The sequence below is a fragment of the Castor canadensis genome, unplaced genomic scaffold (genome assembly GCF_047511655.1).
Source record: "Castor canadensis unplaced genomic scaffold, mCasCan1.hap1v2 HAP1_SCAFFOLD_313, whole genome shotgun sequence".
Lineage (NCBI taxonomy): Eukaryota > Metazoa > Chordata > Mammalia > Rodentia > Castoridae > Castor > Castor canadensis.
In genome coordinates this window covers 1-25,967 of record NW_027395420.1, presented here as the reverse complement: position 1 = coordinate 25,967, position 25,967 = coordinate 1, and the positions used below count along the sequence as shown (strand labels likewise).

General features: G+C 41.1%; 2 long non-coding RNA genes across 4 annotated transcripts; both read right to left on the bottom strand.

Moving 5' to 3' along the window:
- Positions 1 to 126: 126 nt before the first annotated feature.
- LOC141420514 (uncharacterized) lies at positions 127 to 19,153 on the bottom strand. Of its 3 annotated transcripts, XR_012445062.1 has the most exons (10): positions 15,025 to 19,153; positions 14,234 to 14,318; positions 11,621 to 11,724; positions 10,526 to 10,599; positions 9,733 to 9,853; positions 5,372 to 5,451; positions 4,581 to 4,665; positions 1,969 to 2,072; positions 874 to 947; positions 127 to 197 (listed from the first exon to the last, which is right to left on the bottom strand). It is a non-coding gene; the product is annotated as an uncharacterized lncRNA (long non-coding RNA). The 3 variants fall into 3 exon arrangements; XR_012445061.1 differs by lacking the exon at positions 127 to 197 and having other exon boundaries at positions 549 to 947; XR_012445060.1 differs by lacking the exon at positions 127 to 197 and having other exon boundaries at positions 549 to 2,072.
- A 703-nt stretch (positions 19,154 to 19,856) lies between these two features.
- Positions 19,857 to 25,958, bottom strand: LOC141420515 (uncharacterized). Its single transcript, XR_012445063.1, has 3 exons — positions 24,680 to 25,958; positions 23,889 to 23,973; positions 19,857 to 21,380 (listed from the first exon to the last, which is right to left on the bottom strand). It is a non-coding gene; the product is annotated as an uncharacterized lncRNA (long non-coding RNA).
- Between the last annotated feature and the right edge of the window lie 9 nt (positions 25,959 to 25,967).

Genomic DNA, 25,967 nt, shown 5'->3' with positions numbered 1-25,967 from the left:
TGGCCCACTCCACAGCGCCGAGGCCCCAAGCCCTGGCTGCTGCAGCCCATCCGGCCGGGTCCCCTTGCTCACTCACCCGCGCGAGGCTGGTCGGTTCTCGGGTCCTCCGTGTGCGCGCGCTTGCGCGCCCGCGATGCCTGGCCACTCAGGGCGGCAAAGGCCCCAGGGGGGACTCCCGCAGGAGGCCGGCACGCAGCCTAAAAAAGACAAGCCTGTCAGAAGACAGCTTCAAGCGCTGCCCAGAGCCCAGCTGCACGGCGCACGGCGGGGGGGGGGGGGGTGGGCGGGGGTCGGTAAACGTCCCAAACACCAGACTTGGCCTGCCCAGAAGGACCCTCTGCCTCTCTCCCAGAGCAAGAGCACCAGGAGCCCTCCTCTTCTCTGCATTTCTCCAGGAGTCCCCCAGGCTTGGGTGGCCTGCAGGGACCTGGAGCCCAGCTCCGACCCCCCTCCACACACACACCCCCCCCCACCCCAGCTCTGCAGGGCCCACCTCCCTCCACCTGCCATCCACTCCCCTGCCCCACCCCCACCCGCCCTCCCTCAGCAGCCAGGGCCAGCCCAGGAGGCAGGGAGGGAGGCTTGGTGGGATCCTTTGCCCAAAACTGCCTCTGTCTGCTGTGCACAAACACAGCACTTCACAGAGCAGGGCCAGGGCACCTGCCTCAGCTCACTGGAACCCACCAGCCAAGGAACCTGCTCAGCCCTGCCCTCCTCCCCCAATGCGTAGGTCTCCCCTAAGTTTTCAAAATTGCACCACTCATTCTTTCCAAGGTCCCCTACACTCCCTGGACATTGTCCAATCCTCTCCTCCTCTTTGCTCCCAGCACCTCCATGCTACACTCCAGGAGATCCCCACCGTCCCCACCTCACCTTAGAGCAGATCCATGCCTGATGAAGGAAGTCATCCCAGTGTAGTGAAATAAAACTTCTTCAAAGTTTTTCTTCTGCAAATCATAAAGCATCATATTCCTGGTGTGTACACTTCACCTGTACCCATATTACTTCTCCCCTGTATACTACTGTGTCCTGAACTCAGAAGAAAATCACATTTGCAGCTTATTTTACTGTGGGCCTCAACTGTGCAACATGCTAAGAGGAAAAAAATAAAGCCTAGCCTCTCGCTGAGCCTTGTGACAACATATACACAAAATGTCTTTATATGGTATCTACTACACAGAGATGTTCAGGAAGTACTGCTACTCTTTTTCCTTTCTTACCTGTCCCATTTTCCTCTGCACATTTCAAGTTCCTCTGCCAAAATTCAGATCAAACACCATTCATTCATTAACACTTTCTATACAATGAGAGCCTATGATGAGTCTCTACTCCCACTTCCTGCATGGGGACAGGAAATGTTTCTCTTCTTTTTTACCCATTTCACCTCACATTTATCCTGTTATACTAAATTTCTTTCCTAATAAACTTTACTATTATTTTTGTTACAAAAAATAATAGTGTACAAAAATACTAGCGAAGTACTATCTTCTTTCCCCAGTATTACTATTGTATTTCTTCTTCCCTTTCATATTCAATCATTCACTCTTTGCACCTCCCTCCCTCTCCCCTCTCTACAATACTGTATTTTGAACTATTTCATTCTATTTAATGTAAAAATAAACTTATCATGACAATTCATTACATTTTTAAGAAAACAAAACTGTTCGTGTGTATGCTGGGGTTGGAGTGGGAAGGTGATCTGAAACAAGAAAAGTAACCGAACTGCCATGTTTTTTTCTCTTCCCATCTTTCCGAAGTCAAATAAGGAGGTGATTAAGAAAATGTAAAGAGCATTCCGGAGCAGTCTCCAGAGTCAATATTCAAGAAACAGATACATTAAAGTCTTTCCTAAAAATAAATAAATGCCATTAAAAGCATTCCAAGTTTGGTAAATCACTGCTTAAAATCTCACAGTTGTTAATCCATATGAAATATACAACAAAGTACAAGAGAACATATTCTACTTACCAACAAGGAGCCACCCAACACTGGAATTGAGTGATTTGGGGACAATGTTGTCAGGCTTCCTTTGATCCATTACTGGATGTTTTTCTAGTTCAGCATCTGAAGAGCTAAAATATGCCAATGGTTAAGTATAGAATGAGCAATTCATAAAATTACAAGAGGAACCATGGGGGGGGAATTTATTGAATAAATGAGCTTTATTACATCAAGTTGTTTCCTTGAAAGAAAAAAGGTAAAAATGCAACTAAATAAACTCAATTTCAAAATAAAATGTAACAGAATGGGTATTTGTAATGTCCTGGTTTCATCATTTTAATGTGAGTAGTGACTAAGGTTAAGTTACTTAGGTTTACATGATTACTCTACTCTTTTTAATAATCTTATAAGCTCATACTTAGCTTTCTTAGACTTGGAAATACCGAAAGCTGCCTTTCTTTTCTGAGTACTTGTTTTTCCTCTCTGTTTCTTTCCTTTATTGTTGTGCTGGCTGGGGGTATATTGTGGCATTTACAAACATTCTTACAATGTGATTACTTTACTCTTAAATCTAATAAGAAATAACTATCTTACTCAGGCTTGGTGGGTCATGCCTATCATCCCATTACCCAGAATGCTGAGGCAGGAGAATCCCTAGTTCAAAGGTCAGCTTGGACTACACAGTGAGATCCTGTCTCAAGAACAACAAAATAGAATCTACTGCAAAATCTTCACAGGGAAAATGATGGAGCATTAAAAAAAAAAAAAAAAAAAGGAAATCGGTTGTTTCCTTTTCTTCTACCCTTCCTGAGCAGTTCAACCAAAAAGCTAAAAGGTGAAGCTGGAAGGAGCAGGCATTTGTATGTGAGGTAGAGAGGAACAAACATCTTAGTAGCCTGGAGTTGGATGTCAGAGCCTGATAAGAGTAAATTAAGTATCCGCTTGTGTGAAGGTTTATGGAGGACAGACAGCACCTCAGGGTCTCAAAGCCAGAGTGAGATGAACAGGGTATAGTTTTAGGAAAGAGACAAGGTGCAAGGTACTGGAGATTGAGAGGAAGAAGGGAATTTACAGCAGGGCTGAAAGTGATGAGAAGAAATCAATCTCAATTTCTTGGAGCCTGAGAAGACTGAGACCCTAAGTGAAAAGCGCTTCTATGGGAAGGTGGCAAGTGCAGAATATCAGTCAGAACCAAGAAGGAAGACATTACACCTGACACGGGTAAGCAAGAGCTTCCAGGCATTCTGAGGAGTGTTTGTTTGGGAGCAGAAGTGGAAGCAGGATAAGAAGAGCATATACAATGGAGGTGGCCCATACAGTGTGTAGGGGAGGAGAGTTAATCAATTAAAGAAGTAAATTAAGGATAATGAGAACCAAGTTACTCGCTGCTGTAGGATATACAGAGGAGGAAAAGTAGAATGAACCCTGGATGACAGACAAGAACTGGTAGTATAATTTTCAACATAAATGAATATAGAAACAGAACTACAAATATGTGCGGGTATGTGAGTACTTACATATACACTCACTAGAAAACAGCAAAACTCCAGTAAAAATGAGCAGAGAACATTGCTCCTAAAAACTACTTTTCACCAAGAGGAATTGGGGCTCTTTGAAGAAGTGGCTGATTCCACAACTAAGGCAGAGAAAGTAAAAATGAATTTTCAAAAAAAGAAAGAACTTCTCAGAGAAGCATGGGGATGTGTGAAAAGGATTCAGAGCCAACTTCAAGAGCCTCCCATAATCAGGAATGATAGTTATTTATTAAAATCCATTAAGTAAGACAGGAAATTTTGAGTCCATACCAATATAAATAATCAACTAAATTTTGTTGAGCAGCAGGCTAGTCCTATCACCTCAGATTAACCTCCCCCAAATACTTATTAATGACAAGGAGAGGCTGTGAAAAGTATAGAAATTAAGTGTTCAAAGTAAACATGATGAGTAACAGGATAATTCAACATTTTACACCTCTGAGTCTAAGAATACAGCCTCCGTCATCTATGCTGCTCTTGCCAAACGTGCATATAACTTGAAGCTGATCCATCTAGCCTCTCTCTCCTGATGGGTTATTATACTACGCTCCAGATATTCTGTTTCTCTAACACTCAATAAAGGAAATGAAAATATTTAAAATTAGAGCTAGCTGTGCTGGTCTGCACTAGCAATCCCTCTTATCCCTGCAAGCTCATCACTGGGGAAGCTGAGGCAAGAGGATCAAAACATCCAGGGTGGTCTGGGTTACAGAGTGAGTTCAAGGCCAGCCTTAGCTACATAGCTGCCTCAACAAACTATTAGGGACAAAATTCTACATCTTCTTTTTGTCCTTCACAAAGAAAGGCCACCCTGTGTATTGACAGGATACAAATAATCTGACAGAAAATGAGTAAAACACATACACAAGTAATTTACAAAGATAATGAATAGTATCGGTACCAATTAAAGACAAATGCCATCTGTTTTACTCATCAATGAAATAAATGAAAATTAAACAGACTGCAAGCAACTACACTGGCAAGACTTAGGAAAACAGGCACTCATACAGAATTGATAGTAATAAAGCAGTCAGTAGGCTTTGAGAAGAACAATTTATCAGATACTATAAAAACTATAAACAGGTAAACATGTTTATCTTTTACCTTTTAATTCTAGAATTCCAATCCTTGACAGTATTTCTTCCGGCACAAAGATGTCTTCTCAAGGACCATTAATTGCAATAGGTATCTGTATCAAACACCAAGAAACTGTAAGAACGCAGTTAATTTATAGAACACTCTCATTATAAAATAATATGCAGTCTTTTCAAGACTGGGTGCCTCAAATGGCTGGTAACACAACACAGCTGGGAAGTATGTAATGTTAACAGAAAAAAACAAGTTAAAAAGCAAGATATATACTATTTCAACTTATGACTTAGAAGAAGTCTGTGCCTTACATATATCTTACACCTAATATACTCTATATAATTTTTGAAAATTAAAGAAGTAATGTTTCTAACCTCCATTAAATTTTAAAATCCTGTCCCTATCTTTAGTATGAAAAACTATATGCTAAATTCTGTAAGAACCCTCGCTTGCCACAGTAAGGTAAAGCAGATCCTAGATTTATTGAAGGAGATAAAAAAGATGTATCATCATAAAATTCATTGTAAATAAAGTTAAAGAGCGGGGACTATTACCTGGTCATTTACATAATGCAAAAACACCTAGCATGTAAAATATATGAGTCACAAAAGTGTTGCATTCTAGAGAAAGGATTTACTACCATAGAACTCTAGGGCCACAATGACTATCTATTAACAGAAAAGTAAAATAATGACTGCTGTATGGCACTCAAGAAATATTTATTACATGAGTTAACTGCTTCTAAAACAGGTTTAACCATGTCTTCTAGTAATCTCCACACAACTCAGAATAAGAAGTACACTTACAGCCAGGTGTGATGGAGCACACCTATAATCCCAGTTCTTCAGAGGCTCTGAGGCATGAGGATCCCAAGTTCCAGGCCAGCCTACAGGGCAAAAGTCTCCTCAAAAACAAGTCCAGTCCATGGGCTCACACCTTTCACCTAACCAAAACGCAGATGTTGGGAAGATCACAGTTCAAGGACACCCTGAGCAAAATATTGCTAGACCTCACCTCAACCAAATAAACTGGCACATTGTAGCAGGCAACTGTATAAACATGAGCAGATTAAAGAGCAAGCCAAATAAATGAAAAGCCTGCTGACACTTATTAATCAAGGTGAGGTCCCTGGGTTTCTCCTACCAATGTACAGGCCAAGCATGACTTATTAGATACCAAGAGTCCCAAACTCAGGTAAAATGATGTGTAGGTCACATTACATCATCCACAACTCCACTGCCATTCCCTGTGGGAGTGAGGTGTGGCCCAGTCACATCCTCAGTAAAAAAAAACCACATTCTACCACCTTGAAAACTCTGATAGTAAGCTGAAACTAACAAGCTTCCTAAAGAAAAGTGACCCATCAAACAGCTCAATTCCAGCTCCTGTGGTTGGCCTGCGGGTTAGAAGGGACCAGCCATTGCTAACACATCAGCTCCTCTAGGAACTTCTTTAGAGAACGTGGCTAATCAAACAAGCTGACCATGACTGCTGAACTCCAAGAAGAGCCTGAGATTAAAAACCCTGAGTGAACCCCCCCCTCCCAAAAAAGAATGCTGTCTAATAGAGAAGGGCACCATCAAATGCCACACAGCCCAACCTATCAATCTTAAAATGGGAGAACTCTCATTAGAAATCAGACTGAAGCACCCAGTGTAATCATTAAACTCAGAGAAACAACCCACTTCCCCCCCATAAAAAAAGAAACTTGGACAATTAAGATTTCTATATGAATATAGATGTATATGTAATATTTAATTATTAAAAAAAATCTAATACTTAAACCTCCTTTTTCCATTCTTTTGAAATTTTAATTTCCTTAGCCTCCTCTCCTGTTTCATTTTTTTCCTTACCCCTGACATCCTTTTTTTTTTTTTTCATCTTTTCCTATCCTCTCTTCATGTTCTCCCTCTTGTCCCTTCTCCTCCATACTAACCACTCACTGAGTATTCTATCATAGAGACTTTACACATTACTCCCATTCTTCCTACCCCTCTCCAATCACTAACAATAGCACCCTCTCCCACAATGACCGAAACAACCATTGGCTTGGGTTGAAAAAGATTTACCAAGGTGATGGCCCATTCAAACAGGCAGGAATAGCTATACTTATAACAAATAAAGTAGACTTCAAGCTTAAGTTAGTCAGAAAACAACACAAAGTAGAAACTTCATGCTAATAAAGAGCAATACATCAACATGAAGTAACAATTGTTTACTTGAATGCACCCAAAGTCAGTGTACCCAACTTCATTTAACATACACAACTATACCTGATATCACGGGCACTCTGCACAGTGATAGTGGAAGACTTCAATACTCTTCTCACACCAATACATAGGTCATTCAGACAAAAGGCAATATAAAAACTTTAGAAGTCATTGACACCACAGAGCAAATGGACCTGACAGAGGTGTACAAAGTATTCAATTCTGCAACAGCAACAAGGTACATTCTTCTCAACAACCCATGGAACGTTCTCCAAAATAAGTATTTTAGCTCACAAAGCAAGTCCTAAGGAATAAAAAATTTAAATGTCTGACCGTAACAAAATAATCTGAACTCACAAGAAAAAACAAAAAAACAGAATATATTCAACCACCCGGACACTGAACAACACACTGCTCCATGATCAGTGGATCATTGAAGAAATGAGCCAGCAAATCAAATGCTCCTGGAATTTAATGAAAGTGAAAGCACAACAAAAGAAAAGAAAATGAAAGCACAATCTACCAGAGCCTATAGGACACAGCAAACTCAGTGTGCTAAGGGAGAAGGTTCACAGTCATGAATGCATATATTAAAAACGCAAATCTCAAATAAATGACCTAACGCTGTATCTCAAACTTCTAGAAAAACAACAAACTAAACCCACAACTAGAAAGAGAGGATCAATAAAAATAAGGGCCAAAATTGACGAAATAGAGAACAAAAAAACGGCTGAAAGAAAAATCTAGTTGTTTCCTATGATAAACAACATTGATAAACCCCTAGCAAATCTGACTAAAATGAGGGAAAAGACCCAAATTAATAAAATTAGAAGTGAAAAAGGGGAAAGCACAACAAGCACCAAGAAAATCCAGTGACTTGTTTTGGAGTATTTTGAAAACCTATATTCAAATAAATTGGAAAATAAAAGACTGGTCAAATTTCTAGATGTGTATAATCAGCCAAAATTGAACCAAGAGGACACAAATCACCTAAATGTATCTGTAACAAGCAATGAAATTGAAGGAGCAATAGAGGCTCCCAAAAAGAAATATCCAGGATTCACTGCTGAATTCTACCAGACGTTTAAAGAAATAATACCAACACTCCTCAATCTTTGCCAAGAAACAGAAAGGGCAGGAATGGTGCCAATGGCATTCTATGAAGCCAATATTACCCTCATCCCCAAACTGGACAAAGGCACAAAAAGAAATGAATTATAGGCCAATCACTTTATGAAATTAGATGCAGAAATCCTCTATAAAATACTGGTGAACTGAATTCGATAACGTATCAAAAGGTCATATTATCATGACCAAGTCAGTTTCATCCCAGGGATACAGGGATGCTTCAATATATGCAAATCACTAAACGTAATCTAGCATTTTAATAAAAACAAAGAAAAAAACATGATCTCAATAAATGCAGAAAAAACCCTTCAACAAATTCAACATTCTTTCATGACAAAACTGTTGATGAAACTAGGAACAGAAGGAAAGTGAGTCATACAATAAAGGCTATATATAACAAGCCTACAGTCAACGTCATACTAAGTGGAGGAAAAATTCAAACAATTTCTTCTAAAGTCAGGAACAAGACAAGGGTTCCACTTTCTCCATTAATGTCCAACATAGCCTTGTAATTTCTAGCTACAGCAGTAAGATAGGAAGAAGAAGTGAAAGAAATTCGAGTACGAAAAGAAGGATGAAACTATCCTATTTGCAGATCACATGATCTTAGACCAGAAAACTCGGCCAAAAAAAACTCCACCTTCAGAAATGTAGAAGGACACAAAATCAATTCACAAAAATCACTGGCCTTTGTATATACCAACCAAGAGCAGACGGAGAAAGAATACAGGAAAACAATTCCATTTATGATAGCTTCCAAAATAAACTTAACAAAGGAAGTGAAGTGAAAACTATAAACCACTGAAAAAAATCAAAGTCAGCTAAAACTGATAGAAAGGTCTCCTATGCTCATGACTGGCAGAGTCAATAGTGTGAAACGGCTACATTACCAAAAGCAATCTACATGTTCAACGCAATCCGCATCAAAATTCAAAAGACATTCATCAGAGAGAATGAAAAATCACAAAAAGTTCATTTGAAAGCCCAAAAGACCATTAAGAGCCAACACTAGAGATCACAATACCCAACTTCAAACTATACTTCAGAGACATAGCAATCAAAACAAAAACAGACATGTTTACAACTACGTACCGAGTTACAGAAATACACAAAGACCCAAACGCATAAAGAAAGAAAGAAGGTTGTCCGGGAGAAATTAACACGACCCTAAAAGGTCTAAGGGCTTCCCCTGCAAGAATACACAGCCAAGCTACAAAATGCCTGGCCCTGATCGCAAACCCATTTCTCTGCCCCTCACACAAACCAACACATCTCATCCAAAGGCACAAGTGTGCCAGGAAGCAAAGTCAAGCCAGTTTCACCATTCCCCCAGCTTGCCAAGCCCCTTAGAAACATGGACAGACTACAGAGCAAGGCGAACAAGACCAAAGCCTCCTGCCCTTTGGAACAAGAGCCCAGGGAGCCCAGGCACCCATCACAAGCCAAGCCAAGGCAAGCCAGGAAAGCCAGCAAGCAGACAAACAAGCAAGCTAGGAGAGGAAACTCACCTGGAGGTTGACAGGCTTCCGAATACCGAATACGGGGGGACTTGACACAAACCCCTGGCCTGAGGCAAGCCGCCGCCTTGAAGCGCCTGCCTAGCCGCCGCCGCCGCCCCCCCCGTCCGGGGCCGGCCGCTAGGGAGCTGCGCCACCGCCCAGGCGGGTGCAGGCGCCTTCCCGCCAGCACGGGTCTCCCAGCGGCGGTGGCGCTGCCGCACCGAGCTGCTGCCCGAACGTCCTCCCCCCACCAGTGGCCCACTCCACAGCGCCGAGGCCCCAAGCCCTGGCTGCTGCAGCCCATCCGGCCGGGTCCCCTTGCTCACTCACCCGCGCGAGGCTGGTCGGTTCTCGGGTCCTCCGTGTGCGCGCGCCTGCGCGCCCGCGATGCCTGGCCGCTCAGGGTGGCAAAGGCCCCAGGGGGGACTCCCGCAGGAGGCCGGCACGCAGCCTAAAAAAGACAAGCCTGTCAGAAGACAGCTTCAAGCGCTGCCCAGAGCCCAGCTGCACGGCGCACGGCGAGGGGGGGGTGGGCGGGGGTCGGTAAACGTCCCAAACACCAGACTTGGCCTGCCCAGAAGGACCCTCTGCCTCTCTCCCAGAGCAAGAGCACCAGGAGCCCTCCTCTTCTCTGCATTTCTCCAGGAGTCCCCCAGGCTTGGGTGGCCTGCAGGGACCTGGAGCCCAGCTCCGACCCCCCTCCACACACACACCCCCCCCCACCCCAGCTCTGCAGGGCCCACCTCCCTCCACCTGCCATCCACTCCCCTGCCCCACCCCCACCCGCCCTCCCTCAGCAGCCAGGGCCAGCCCAGGAGGCAGGGAGGGAGGCTTGGTGGGATCCTTTGCCCAAAACTGCCTCTGTCTGCTGTGCACAAACACAGCACTTCACAGAGCAGGGCCAGGGCACCTGCCTCAGCTCACTGGAACCCACCAGCCAAGGAACCTGCTCAGCCCTGCCCTCCTCCCCCAATGCGTAGGTCTCCCCTAAGTTTTCAAAATTGCACCACTCATTCTTTCCAAGGTCCCCTACACTCCCTGGACATTGTCCAATCCTCTCCTCCTCTTTGCTCCCAGCACCTCCATGCTACACTCCAGGAGATCCCCACCGTCCCCACCTCACCTTAGAGCAGATCCATGCCTGATGAAGGAAGTCATCCCAGTGTAGTGAAATAAAACTTCTTCAAAGTTTTTCTTCTGCAAATCATAAAGCATCATATTCCTGGTGTGTACACTTCACCTGTACCCATATTACTTCTCCCCTGTATACTACTGTGTCCTGAACTCAGAAGAAAATCACATTTGCAGCTTATTTTACTGTGGGCCTCAACTGTGCAACATGCTAAGAGGAAAAAAATAAAGCCTAGCCTCTCGCTGAGCCTTGTGACAACATATACACAAAATGTCTTTATATGGTATCTACTACACAGAGATGTTCAGGAAGTACTGCTACTCTTTTTCCTTTCTTACCTGTCCCATTTTCCTCTGCACATTTCAAGTTCCTCTGCCAAAATTCAGATCAAACACCATTCATTCATTAACACTTTCTATACAATGAGAGCCTATGATGAGTCTCTACTCCCACTTCCTGCATGGGGACAGGAAATGTTTCTCTTCTTTTTTACCCATTTCACCTCACATTTATCCTGTTATACTAAATTTCTTTCCTAATAAACTTTACTATTATTTTTGTTACAAAAAATAATAGTGTACAAAAATACTAGCGAAGTACTATCTTCTTTCCCCAGTATTACTATTGTATTTCTTCTTCCCTTTCATATTCAATCATTCACTCTTTGCACCTCCCTCCCTCTCCCCTCTCTACAATACTGTATTTTGAACTATTTCATTCTATTTAATGTAAAAATAAACTTATCATGACAATTCATTACATTTTTAAGAAAACAAAACTGTTCGTGTGTATGCTGGGGTTGGAGTGGGAAGGTGATCTGAAACAAGAAAAGTAACCGAACTGCCATGTTTTTTTCTCTTCCCATCTTTCCGAAGTCAAATAAGGAGGTGATTAAGAAAATGTAAAGAGCATTCCGGAGCAGTCTCCAGAGTCAATATTCAAGAAACAGATACATTAAAGTCTTTCCTAAAAATAAATAAATGCCATTAAAAGCATTCCAAGTTTGGTAAATCACTGCTTAAAATCTCACAGTTGTTAATCCATATGAAATATACAACAAAGTACAAGAGAACATATTCTACTTACCAACAAGGAGCCACCCAACACTGGAATTGAGTGATTTGGGGACAATGTTGTCAGGCTTCCTTTGATCCATTACTGGATGTTTTTCTAGTTCAGCATCTGAAGAGCTAAAATATGCCAATGGTTAAGTATAGAATGAGCAATTCATAAAATTACAAGAGGAACCATGGGGGGGGAATTTATTGAATAAATGAGCTTTATTACATCAAGTTGTTTCCTTGAAAGAAAAAAGGTAAAAATGCAACTAAATAAACTCAATTTCAAAATAAAATGTAACAGAATGGGTATTTGTAATGTCCTGGTTTCATCATTTTAATGTGAGTAGTGACTAAGGTTAAGTTACTTAGGTTTACATGATTACTCTACTCTTTTTAATAATCTTATAAGCTCATACTTAGCTTTCTTAGACTTGGAAATACCGAAAGCTGCCTTTCTTTTCTGAGTACTTGTTTTTCCTCTCTGTTTCTTTCCTTTATTGTTGTGCTGGCTGGGGGTATATTGTGGCATTTACAAACATTCTTACAATGTGATTACTTTACTCTTAAATCTAATAAGAAATAACTATCTTACTCAGGCTTGGTGGGTCATGCCTATCATCCCATTACCCAGAATGCTGAGGCAGGAGAATCCCTAGTTCAAAGGTCAGCTTGGACTACACAGTGAGATCCTGTCTCAAGAACAACAAAATAGAATCTACTGCAAAATCTTCACAGGGAAAATGATGGAGCATTAAAAAAAAAAAAAAAAAAAAGGAAATCGGTTGTTTCCTTTTCTTCTACCCTTCCTGAGCAGTTCAACCAAAAAGCTAAAAGGTGAAGCTGGAAGGAGCAGGCATTTGTATGTGAGGTAGAGAGGAACAAACATCTTAGTAGCCTGGAGTTGGATGTCAGAGCCTGATAAGAGTAAATTAAGTATCCGCTTGTGTGAAGGTTTATGGAGGACAGACAGCACCTCAGGGTCTCAAAGCCAGAGTGAGATGAACAGGGTATAGTTTTAGGAAAGAGACAAGGTGCAAGGTACTGGAGATTGAGAGGAAGAAGGGAATTTACAGCAGGGCTGAAAGTGATGAGAAGAAATCAATCTCAATTTCTTGGAGCCTGAGAAGACTGAGACCCTAAGTGAAAAGCGCTTCTATGGGAAGGTGGCAAGTGCAGAATATCAGTCAGAACCAAGAAGGAAGACATTACACCTGACACGGGTAAGCAAGAGCTTCCAGGCATTCTGAGGAGTGTTTGTTTGGGAGCAGAAGTGGAAGCAGGATAAGAAGAGCATATACAATGGAGGTGGCCCATACAGTGTGTAGGGGAGGAGAGTTAATCAATTAAAGAAGTAAATTAAGGATAATGAGAACCAAGTTACTCGCTGCTGTAGGATATACAGAGGAGGAAAAGTAGAATGAACCCTGGATGACAGACAAGAACTGGTAGTATAATTTTCAACATAAATGAATATAGAAACAGAACTACAAATATGTGCGGGTATGTGAGTACTTACATATACACTCACTAGAAAACAGCAAAACTCCAGTAAAAATGAGCAGAGAACATTGCTCCTAAAAACTACTTTTCACCAAGAGGAATTGGGGCTCTTTGAAGAAGTGGCTGATTCCACAACTAAGGCAGAGAAAGTAAAAATGAATTTTCAAAAAAAGAAAGAACTTCTCAGAGAAGCATGGGGATGTGTGAAAAGGATTCAGAGCCAACTTCAAGAGCCTCCCATAATCAGGAATGATAGTTATTTATTAAAATCCATTAAGTAAGACAGGAAATTTTGAGTCCATACCAATATAAATAATCAACTAAATTTTGTTGAGCAGCAGGCTAGTCCTATCACCTCAGATTAACCTCCCCCAAATACTTATTAATGACAAGGAGAGGCTGTGAAAAGTATAGAAATTAAGTGTTCAAAGTAAACATGATGAGTAACAGGATAATTCAACATTTTACACCTCTGAGTCTAAGAATACAGCCTCCGTCATCTATGCTGCTCTTGCCAAACGTGCATATAACTTGAAGCTGATCCATCTAGCCTCTCTCTCCTGATGGGTTATTATACTACGCTCCAGATATTCTGTTTCTCTAACACTCAATAAAGGAAATGAAAATATTTAAAATTAGAGCTAGCTGTGCTGGTCTGCACTAGCAATCCCTCTTATCCCTGCAAGCTCATCACTGGGGAAGCTGAGGCAAGAGGATCAAAACATCCAGGGTGGTCTGGGTTACAGAGTGAGTTCAAGGCCAGCCTTAGCTACATAGCTGCCTCAACAAACTATTAGGGACAAAATTCTACATCTTCTTTTTGTCCTTCACAAAGAAAGGCCACCCTGTGTATTGACAGGATACAAATAATCTGACAGAAAATGAGTAAAACACATACACAAGTAATTTACAAAGATAATGAATAGTATCGGTACCAATTAAAGACAAATGCCATCTGTTTTACTCATCAATGAAATAAATGAAAATTAAACAGACTGCAAGCAACTACACTGGCAAGACTTAGGAAAACAGGCACTCATACAGAATTGATAGTAATAAAGCAGTCAGTAGGCTTTGAGAAGAACAATTTATCAGATACTATAAAAACTATAAACAGGTAAACATGTTTATCTTTTACCTTTTAATTCTAGAATTCCAATCCTTGACAGTATTTCTTCCGGCACAAAGATGTCTTCTCAAGGACCATTAATTGCAATAGGTATCTGTATCAAACACCAAGAAACTGTAAGAACGCAGTTAATTTATAGAACACTCTCATTATAAAATAATATGCAGTCTTTTCAAGACTGGGTGCCTCAAATGGCTGGTAACACAACACAGCTGGGAAGTATGTAATGTTAACAGAAAAAAACAAGTTAAAAAGCAAGATATATACTATTTCAACTTATGACTTAGAAGAAGTCTGTGCCTTACATATATCTTACACCTAATATACTCTATATAATTTTTGAAAATTAAAGAAGTAATGTTTCTAACCTCCATTAAATTTTAAAATCCTGTCCCTATCTTTAGTATGAAAAACTATATGCTAAATTCTGTAAGAACCCTCGCTTGCCACAGTAAGGTAAAGCAGATCCTAGATTTATTGAAGGAGATAAAAAAGATGTATCATCATAAAATTCATTGTAAATAAAGTTAAAGAGCGGGGACTATTACCTGGTCATTTACATAATGCAAAAACACCTAGCATGTAAAATATATGAGTCACAAAAGTGTTGCATTCTAGAGAAAGGATTTACTACCATAGAACTCTAGGGCCACAATGACTATCTATTAACAGAAAAGTAAAATAATGACTGCTGTATGGCACTCAAGAAATATTTATTACATGAGTTAACTGCTTCTAAAACAGGTTTAACCATGTCTTCTAGTAATCTCCACACAACTCAGAATAAAAAGTACACTTACAGCCAGGTGTGATGGAGCACACCTATAATCCCAGTTCTTCAGAGGCTCTGAGGCATGAGGATCCCAAGTTCCAGGCCAGCCTACAGGGCAAAAGTCTCCTCAAAAACAAGTCCAGTCCATGGGCTCACACCTTTCACCTAACCAAAACGCAGATGTTGGGAAGATCACAGTTCAAGGACACCCTGAGCAAAATATTGCTAGACCTCACCTCAACCAAATAAACTGGCACATTGTAGCAGGCAACTGTATAAACATGAGCAGATTAAAGAGCAAGCCAAATAAATGAAAAGCCTGCTGACACTTATTAATCAAGGTGAGGTCCCTGGGTTTCTCCTACCAATGTACAGGCCAAGCATGACTTATTAGATACCAAGAGTCCCAAACTCAGGTAAAATGATGTGTAGGTCACATTACATCATCCACAACTCCACTGCCATTCCCTGTGGGAGTGAGGTGTGGCCCAGTCACATCCTCAGTAAAAAAAAACCACATTCTACCACCTTGAAAACTCTGATAGTAAGCTGAAACTAACAAGCTTCCTAAAGAAAAGTGACCCATCAAACAGCTCAATTCCAGCTCCTGTGGTTGGCCTGCGGGTTAGAAGGGACCAGCCATTGCTAACACATCAGCTCCTCTAGGAACTTCTTTAGAGAACGTGGCTAATCAAACAAGCTGACCATGACTGCTGAACTCCAAGAAGAGCCTGAGATTAAAAACCCTGAGTGAACCCCCCCTCCCAAAAAAGAATGCTGTCTAATAGAGAAGGGCACCATCAAATGCCACACAGCCCAACCTATCAATCTTAAAATGGGAGAACTCTCATTAGAAATCAGACTGAAGCACCCAGTGTAATCATTAAACTCAGAGAAACAACCCACTTCCCCCCCATAAAAAAAGAAACTTGGACAATTAAGATTTCTATATGAATATAGATGTATATGTAATATTTAATTATTAAAAAAAATCTAATACTTAAACCTCCTTTTTCCATTCTTTTGAAATTTTAATTTCCTTAGCCTCCTCTCCTGTTTCATTTTTTTCCTTACCCCTGACATCCTTTTTTTTTTTTTTCATCTTTTCCTATCCTCTCTTCATGTTCTCCCTCTTGTCCCTTCTCCTCCATACTAACCACTCACTGAGTATTCTATCATAGAGACTTTACACATTACTCCCATTCTTCCTACCCCTCTCCAATCACTAACAATAGCACCCTCTCCCACAATGACCGAAACAACCATTGGCTTGGGTTGAAAAAGATTTACCAAGGTGATGGCCCATTCAAACAGGCAGGAATAGCTATACTTATAACAAATAAAGTAGACTTCAAGCTTAAGTTAGTCAGAAAACAACACAAAGTAGAAACTTCATGCTAATAAAGAGCAATACATCAACATGAAGTAACAATTGTTTACTTGAATGCACCCAAAGTCAGTGTACCCAACTTCATTTAACATACACAACTATACCTGATATCACGGGCACTCTGCACAGTGATAGTGGAAGACTTCAATACTCTTCTCACACCAATACATAGGTCATTCAGACAAAAGGCAATATAAAAACTTTAGAAGTCATTGACACCACAGAGCAAATGGACCTGACAGAGGTGTACAAAGTATTCAATTCTGCAACAGCAACAAGGTACATTCTTCTCAACAACCCATGGAACGTTCTCCAAAATAAGTATTTTAGCTCACAAAGCAAGTCCTAAGGAATAAAAAATTTAAATGTCTGACCGTAACAAAATAATCTGAACTCACAAGAAAAAACAAAAAAACAGAATATATTCAACCACCCGGACACTGAACAACACACTGCTCCATGATCAGTGGATCATTGAAGAAATGAGCCAGCAAATCAAATGCTCCTGGAATTTAATGAAAGTGAAAGCACAACAAAAGAAAAGAAAATGAAAGCACAATCTACCAGAGCCTATAGGACACAGCAAACTCAGTGTGCTAAGGGAGAAGGTTCACAGTCATGAATGCATATATTAAAAACGCAAATCTCAAATAAATGACCTAACGCTGTATCTCAAACTTCTAGAAAAACAACAAACTAAACCCACAACTAGAAAGAGAGGATCAATAAAAATAAGGGCCAAAATTGACGAAATAGAGAACAAAAAAACGGCTGAAAGAAAAATCTAGTTGTTTCCTATGATAAACAACATTGATAAACCCCTAGCAAATCTGACTAAAATGAGGGAAAAGACCCAAATTAATAAAATTAGAAGTGAAAAAGGGGAAAGCACAACAAGCACCAAGAAAATCCAGTGACTCGTTTTGGAGTATTTTGAAAACCTATATTCAAATAAATTGGAAAATAAAAGACTGGTCAAATTTCTAGATGTGTATAATCAGCCAAAATTGAACCAAGAGGACACAAATCACCTAAATGTATCTGTAACAAGCAATGAAATTGAAGGAGCAATAGAGGCTCCCAAAAAGAAATATCCAGGATTCACTGCTGAATTCTACCAGACGTTTAAAGAAATAATACCAACACTCCTCAATCTTTGCCAAGAAACAGAAAGGGCAGGAATGGTGCCAATGGCATTCTATGAAGCCAATATTACCCTCATCCCCAAACTGGACAAAGGCACAAAAAGAAATGAATTATAGGCCAATCACTTTATGAAATTAGATGCAGAAATCCTCTATAAAATACTGGTGAACTGAATTCGATAACGTATCAAAAGGTCATATTATCATGACCAAGTCAGTTTCATCCCAGGGATACAGGGATGCTTCAATATATGCAAATCACTAAACGTAATCTAGCATTTTAATAAAAACAAAGAAAAAAACATGATCTCAATAAATGCAGAAAAAACCCTTCAACAAATTCAACATTCTTTCATGACAAAACTGTTGATGAAACTAGGAACAGAAGGAAAGTGAGTCATACAATAAAGGCTATATATAACAAGCCTACAGTCAACGTCATACTAAGTGGAGGAAAAATTCAAACAATTTCTTCTAAAGTCAGGAACAAGACAAGGGTTCCACTTTCTCCATTAATGTCCAACATAGCCTTGTAATTTCTAGCTACAGCAGTAAGATAGGAAGAAGAAGTGAAAGAAATTCGAGTACGAAAAGAAGGATGAAACTATCCTATTTGCAGATCACATGATCTTAGACCAGAAAACTCGGCCAAAAAAAACTCCACCTTCAGAAATGTAGAAGGACACAAAATCAATTCACAAAAATCACTGGCCTTTGTATATACCAACCAAGAGCAGACGGAGAAAGAATACAGGAAAACAATTCCATTTATGATAGCTTCCAAAATAAACTTAACAAAGGAAGTGAAGTGAAAACTATAAACCACTGAAAAAAATCAAAGTCAGCTAAAACTGATAGAAAGGTCTCCTATGCTCATGACTGGCAGAGTCAATAGTGTGAAACGGCTACATTACCAAAAGCAATCTACATGTTCAACGCAATCCGCATCAAAATTCAAAAGACATTCATCAGAGAGAATGAAAAATCACAAAAAGTTCATTTGAAAGCCCAAAAGACCATTAAGAGCCAACACTAGAGATCACAATACCCAACTTCAAACTATACTTCAGAGACATAGCAATCAAAACAAAAACAGACATGTTTACAACTACGTACCGAGTTACAGAAATACACAAAGACCCAAACGCATAAAGAAAGAAAGAAGGTTGTCCGGGAGAAATTAACACGACCCTAAAAGGTCTAAGGGCTTCCCCTGCAAGAATACACAGCCAAGCTACAAAATGCCTGGCCCTGATCGCAAACCCATTTCTCTGCCCCTCACACAAACCAACACATCTCATCCAAAGGCACAAGTGTGCCAGGAAGCAAAGTCAAGCCAGTTTCACCATTCCCCCAGCTTGCCAAGCCCCTTAGAAACATGGACAGACTACAGAGCAAGGCGAACAAGACCAAAGCCTCCTGCCCTTTGGAACAAGAGCCCAGGGAGCCCAGGCACCCATCACAAGCCAAGCCAAGGCAAGCCAGGAAAGCCAGCAAGCAGACAAACAAGCAAGCTAGGAGAGGAAACTCACCTGGAGGTTGACAGGCTTCCGAATACCGAATACGGGGGGACTTGACACAAACCCCTGGCCTGAGGCAAGCCGCCGCCTTGAAGCGCCTGCCTAGCCGCCGCCGCCGCCCCCCCCGTCCGGGGCCGGCCGCTAGGGAGCTGCGCCACCGCCCAGGCGGGTGCAGGCGCCTTCCCGCCAGCACGGGTCTCCCAGCGGCGGTGGCGCTGCCGCACCGAGCTGCTGCCCGAACGTCCTCCCCCCACCAGTGGCCCACTCCACAGCGCCGAGGCCCCAAGCCCTGGCTGCTGCAGCCCATCCGGCCGGGTCCCCTTGCTCACTCACCCGCGCGAGGCTGGTCGGTTCTCGGGTCCTCCGTGTGCGCGCGCTTGCGCGCCCGCGATGCCTGGCCACTCAGGGCGGCAAAGGCCCCAGGGGGGACTCCCGCAGGAGGCCGGCACGCAGCCTAAAAAAGACAAGCCTGTCAGAAGACAGCTTCAAGCGCTGCCCAGAGCCCAGCTGCACGGCGCACGGCGGGGGGGGGGGGGGTGGGCGGGGGTCGGTAAACGTCCCAAACACCAGACTTGGCCTGCCCAGAAGGACCCTCTGCCTCTCTCCCAGAGCAAGAGCACCAGGAGCCCTCCTCTTCTCTGCATTTCTCCAGGAGTCCCCCAGGCTTGGGTGGCCTGCAGGGACCTGGAGCCCAGCTCCGACCCCCCTCCACACACACACCCCCCCCCACCCCAGCTCTGCAGGGCCCACCTCCCTCCACCTGCCATCCACTCCCCTGCCCCACCCCCACCCGCCCTCCCTCAGCAGCCAGGGCCAGCCCAGGAGGCAGGGAGGGAGGCTTGGTGGGATCCTTTGCCCAAAACTGCCTCTGTCTGCTGTGCACAAACACAGCACTTCACAGAGCAGGGCCAGGGCACCTGCCTCAGCTCACTGGAACCCACCAGCCAAGGAACCTGCTCAGCCCTGCCCTCCTCCCCCAATGCGTAGGTCTCCCCTAAGTTTTCAAAATTGCACCACTCATTCTTTCCAAGGTCCCCTACACTCCCTGGACATTGTCCAATCCTCTCCTCCTCTTTGCTCCCAGCACCTCCATGCTACACTCCAGGAGATCCCCACCGTCCCCACCTCACCTTAGAGCAGATCCATGCCTGATGAAGGAAGTCATCCCAGTGTAGTGAAATAAAACTTCTTCAAAGTTTTTCTTCTGCAAATCATAAAGCATCATATTCCTGGTGTGTACACTTCACCTGTACCCATATTACTTCTCCCCTGTATACTACTGTGTCCTGAACTCAGAAGAAAATCACATTTGCAGCTTATTTTACTGTGGGCCTCAACTGTGCAACATGCTAAGAGGAAAAAAATAAAGCCTAGCCTCTCGCTGAGCCTTGTGACAACATATACACAAAATGTCTTTATATGGTATCTACTACACAGAGATGTTCAGGAAGTACTGCTACTCTTTTTCCTTTCTTACCTGTCCCATTTTCCTCTGCACATTTCAAGTTCCTCTGCCAAAATTCAGATCAAACACCATTCATTCATTAACACTTTCTATACAATGAGAGCCTATGATGAGTCTCTACTCCCACTTCCTGCATGGGGACAGGAAATGTTTCTCTTCTTTTTTACCCATTTCACCTCACATTTATCCTGTTATACTAAATTTCTTTCCTAATAAACTTTACTATTATTTTTGTTACAAAAAATAATAGTGTACAAAAATACTAGCGAAGTACTATCTTCTTTCCCCAGTATTACTATTGTATTTCTTCTTCCCTTTCATATTCAATCATTCACTCTTTGCACCTCCCTCCCTCTCCCCTCTCTACAATACTGTATTTTGAACTATTTCATTCTATTTAATGTAAAAATAAACTTATCATGACAATTCATTACATTTTTAAGAAAACAAAACTGTTCGTGTGTATGCTGGGGTTGGAGTGGGAAGGTGATCTGAAACAAGAAAAGTAACCGAACTGCCATGTTTTTTTCTCTTCCCATCTTTCCGAAGTCAAATAAGGAGGTGATTAAGAAAATGTAAAGAGCATTCCGGAGCAGTCTCCAGAGTCAATATTCAAGAAACAGATACATTAAAGTCTTTCCTAAAAATAAATAAATGCCATTAAAAGCATTCCAAGTTTGGTAAATCACTGCTTAAAATCTCACAGTTGTTAATCCATATGAAATATACAACAAAGTACAAGAGAACATATTCTACTTACCAACAAGGAGCCACCCAACACTGGAATTGAGTGATTTGGGGACAATGTTGTCAGGCTTCCTTTGATCCATTACTGGATGTTTTTCTAGTTCAGCATCTGAAGAGCTAAAATATGCCAATGGTTAAGTATAGAATGAGCAATTCATAAAATTACAAGAGGAACCATGGGGGGGGAATTTATTGAATAAATGAGCTTTATTACATCAAGTTGTTTCCTTGAAAGAAAAAAGGTAAAAATGCAACTAAATAAACTCAATTTCAAAATAAAATGTAACAGAATGGGTATTTGTAATGTCCTGGTTTCATCATTTTAATGTGAGTAGTGACTAAGGTTAAGTTACTTAGGTTTACATGATTACTCTACTCTTTTTAATAATCTTATAAGCTCATACTTAGCTTTCTTAGACTTGGAAATACCGAAAGCTGCCTTTCTTTTCTGAGTACTTGTTTTTCCTCTCTGTTTCTTTCCTTTATTGTTGTGCTGGCTGGGGGTATATTGTGGCATTTACAAACATTCTTACAATGTGATTACTTTACTCTTAAATCTAATAAGAAATAACTATCTTACTCAGGCTTGGTGGGTCATGCCTATCATCCCATTACCCAGAATGCTGAGGCAGGAGAATCCCTAGTTCAAAGGTCAGCTTGGACTACACAGTGAGATCCTGTCTCAAGAACAACAAAATAGAATCTACTGCAAAATCTTCACAGGGAAAATGATGGAGCATTAAAAAAAAAAAAAAAAAAGGAAATCGGTTGTTTCCTTTTCTTCTACCCTTCCTGAGCAGTTCAACCAAAAAGCTAAAAGGTGAAGCTGGAAGGAGCAGGCATTTGTATGTGAGGTAGAGAGGAACAAACATCTTAGTAGCCTGGAGTTGGATGTCAGAGCCTGATAAGAGTAAATTAAGTATCCGCTTGTGTGAAGGTTTATGGAGGACAGACAGCACCTCAGGGTCTCAAAGCCAGAGTGAGATGAACAGGGTATAGTTTTAGGAAAGAGACAAGGTGCAAGGTTACTGGAGATTGAGAGGAAGAAGGGAATTTACAGCAGGGCTGAAAGTGATGAGAAGAAATCAATCTCAATTTCTTGGAGCCTGAGAAGACTGAGACCCTAAGTGAAAAGCGCTTCTATGGGAAGGTGGCAAGTGCAGAATATCAGTCAGAACCAAGAAGGAAGACATTACACCTGACACGGGTAAGCAAGAGCTTCCAGGCATTCTGAGGAGTGTTTGTTTGGGAGCAGAAGTGGAAGCAGGATAAGAAGAGCATATACAATGGAGGTGGCCCATACAGTGTGTAGGGGAGGAGAGTTAATCAATTAAAGAAGTAAATTAAGGATAATGAGAACCAAGTTACTCGCTGCTGTAGGATATACAGAGGAGGAAAAGTAGAATGAACCCTGGATGACAGACAAGAACTGGTAGTATAATTTTCAACATAAATGAATATAGAAACAGAACTACAAATATGTGCGGGTATGTGAGTACTTACATATACACTCACTAGAAAACAGCAAAACTCCAGTAAAAATGAGCAGAGAACATTGCTCCTAAAAACTACTTTTCACCAAGAGGAATTGGGGCTCTTTGAAGAAGTGGCTGATTCCACAACTAAGGCAGAGAAAGTAAAAATGAATTTTCAAAAAAAGAAAGAACTTCTCAGAGAAGCATGGGGATGTGTGAAAAGGATTCAGAGCCAACTTCAAGAGCCTCCCATAATCAGGAATGATAGTTATTTATTAAAATCCATTAAGTAAGACAGGAAATTTTGAGTCCATACCAATATAAATAATCAACTAAATTTTGTTGAGCAGCAGGCTAGTCCTATCACCTCAGATTAACCTCCCCCAAATACTTATTAATGACAAGGAGAGGCTGTGAAAAGTATAGAAATTAAGTGTTCAAAGTAAACATGATGAGTAACAGGATAATTCAACATTTTACACCTCTGAGTCTAAGAATACAGCCTCCGTCATCTATGCTGCTCTTGCCAAACGTGCATATAACTTGAAGCTGATCCATCTAGCCTCTCTCTCCTGATGGGTTATTATACTACGCTCCAGATATTCTGTTTCTCTAACACTCAATAAAGGAAATGAAAATATTTAAAATTAGAGCTAGCTGTGCTGGTCTGCACTAGCAATCCCTCTTATCCCTGCAAGCTCATCACTGGGGAAGCTGAGGCAAGAGGATCAAAACATCCAGGGTGGTCTGGGTTACAGAGTGAGTTCAAGGCCAGCCTTAGCTACATAGCTGCCTCAACAAACTATTAGGGACAAAATTCTACATCTTCTTTTTGTCCTTCACAAAGAAAGGCCACCCTGTGTATTGACAGGATACAAATAATCTGACAGAAAATGAGTAAAACACATACACAAGTAATTTACAAAGATAATGAATAGTATCGGTACCAATTAAAGACAAATGCCATCTGTTTTACTCATCAATGAAATAAATGAAAATTAAACAGACTGCAAGCAACTACACTGGCAAGACTTAGGAAAACAGGCACTCATACAGAATTGATAGTAATAAAGCAGTCAGTAGGCTTTGAGAAGAACAATTTATCAGATACTATAAAAACTATAAACAGGTAAACATGTTTATCTTTTACCTTTTAATTCTAGAATTCCAATCCTTGACAGTATTTCTTCCGGCACAAAGATGTCTTCTCAAGGACCATTAATTGCAATAGGTATCTGTATCAAACACCAAGAAACTGTAAGAACGCAGTTAATTTATAGAACACTCTCATTATAAAATAATATGCAGTCTTTTCAAGACTGGGTGCCTCAAATGGCTGGTAACACAACACAGCTGGGAAGTATGTAATGTTAACAGAAAAAAACAAGTTAAAAAGCAAGATATATACTATTTCAACTTATGACTTAGAAGAAGTCTGTGCCTTACATATATCTTACACCTAATATACTCTATATAATTTTTGAAAATTAAAGAAGTAATGTTTCTAACCTCCATTAAATTTTAAAATCCTGTCCCTATCTTTAGTATGAAAAACTATATGCTAAATTCTGTAAGAACCCTCGCTTGCCACAGTAAGGTAAAGCAGATCCTAGATTTATTGAAGGAGATAAAAAAGATGTATCATCATAAAATTCATTGTAAATAAAGTTAAAGAGCGGGGACTATTACCTGGTCATTTACATAATGCAAAAACACCTAGCATGTAAAATATATGAGTCACAAAAGTGTTGCATTCTAGAGAAAGGATTTACTACCATAGAACTCTAGGGCCACAATGACTATCTATTAACAGAAAAGTAAAATAATGACTGCTGTATGGCACTCAAGAAATATTTATTACATGAGTTAACTGCTTCTAAAACAGGTTTAACCATGTCTTCTAGTAATCTCCACACAACTCAGAATAAGAAGTACACTTACAGCCAGGTGTGATGGAGCACACCTATAATCCCAGTTCTTCAGAGGCTCTGAGGCATGAGGATCCCAAGTTCCAGGCCAGCCTACAGGGCAAAAGTCTCCTCAAAAACAAGTCCAGTCCATGGGCTCACACCTTTCACCTAACCAAAACGCAGATGTTGGGAAGATCACAGTTCAAGGACACCCTGAGCAAAATATTGCTAGACCTCACCTCAACCAAATAAACTGGCACATTGTAGCAGGCAACTGTATAAACATGAGCAGATTAAAGAGCAAGCCAAATAAATGAAAAGCCTGCTGACACTTATTAATCAAGGTGAGGTCCCTGGGTTTCTCCTACCAATGTACAGGCCAAGCATGACTTATTAGATACCAAGAGTCCCAAACTCAGGTAAAATGATGTGTAGGTCACATTACATCATCCACAACTCCACTGCCATTCCCTGTGGGAGTGAGGTGTGGCCCAGTCACATCCTCAGTAAAAAAAAACCACATTCTACCACCTTGAAAACTCTGATAGTAAGCTGAAACTAACAAGCTTCCTAAAGAAAAGTGACCCATCAAACAGCTCAATTCCAGCTCCTGTGGTTGGCCTGCGGGTTAGAAGGGACCAGCCATTGCTAACACATCAGCTCCTCTAGGAACTTCTTTAGAGAACGTGGCTAATCAAACAAGCTGACCATGACTGCTGAACTCCAAGAAGAGCCTGAGATTAAAAACCCTGAGTGAACCCCCCCCTCCCAAAAAAGAATGCTGTCTAATAGAGAAGGGCACCATCAAATGCCACACAGCCCAACCTATCAATCTTAAAATGGGAGAACTCTCATTAGAAATCAGACTGAAGCACCCAGTGTAATCATTAAACTCAGAGAAACAACCCACTTCCCCCCCATAAAAAAAGAAACTTGGACAATTAAGATTTCTATATGAATATAGATGTATATGTAATATTTAATTATTAAAAAAAATCTAATACTTAAACCTCCTTTTTCCATTCTTTTGAAATTTTAATTTCCTTAGCCTCCTCTCCTGTTTCATTTTTTTCCTTACCCCTGACATCCTTTTTTTTTTTTTTCATCTTTTCCTATCCTCTCTTCATGTTCTCCCTCTTGTCCCTTCTCCTCCATACTAACCACTCACTGAGTATTCTATCATAGAGACTTTACACATTACTCCCATTCTTCCTACCCCTCTCCAATCACTAACAATAGCACCCTCTCCCACAATGACCGAAACAACCATTGGCTTGGGTTGAAAAAGATTTACCAAGGTGATGGCCCATTCAAACAGG